Consider the following 533-nt stretch of genomic DNA (forward strand, 5'->3'; position numbering starts at 1 on the left):
GGTACTGGCACAAAGATGGAAATATAGATCAATGGAACAAAATAGAAAGCCCAGAGATAAATCCATGCAACTATGGACACCTTCTCTTTGACAAAGGAGGCAAGAATATACAATGGAGAAAAGACAATCTCTGTAACAAGTGGTGCTGGGAAAACTGGTCAACCAAACTTTCTAACACCATACACAAAAGCAAACTCAAAATGGATTAAAGATCTAAACCTAAGACCAGGAACTATAAAACTCTTAGAGGAGAACATAAGCAAAACACTCTCCGACATAGATCACAGCAGGATCCTCTATGACCCACCTGCCAGAATATTGGAAATAAAAGCAAAAATAAACAAATGGGACCTAATTAAACTTAAAACCTTCTGCACAACAAAGGAAACTATAAGCAAGGTGAAAAGACAGCCTTCAGAATGGGAGAAAATAATAGCAAATGAAGCAACTGACAAACAACTAATCTCAAAAATATACAAGCAACTCCTACAGCTCAATTCCAGAAAAATAAACGATCCAATCAAAAAATGGGC

The sequence above is a fragment of the Bison bison genome, unplaced genomic scaffold (assembly GCF_000754665.1).
Source record: "Bison bison bison isolate TAMUID 2011002044 unplaced genomic scaffold, Bison_UMD1.0 scf7180017864338, whole genome shotgun sequence".
Classification (NCBI taxonomy): domain Eukaryota; kingdom Metazoa; phylum Chordata; class Mammalia; order Artiodactyla; family Bovidae; genus Bison; species Bison bison.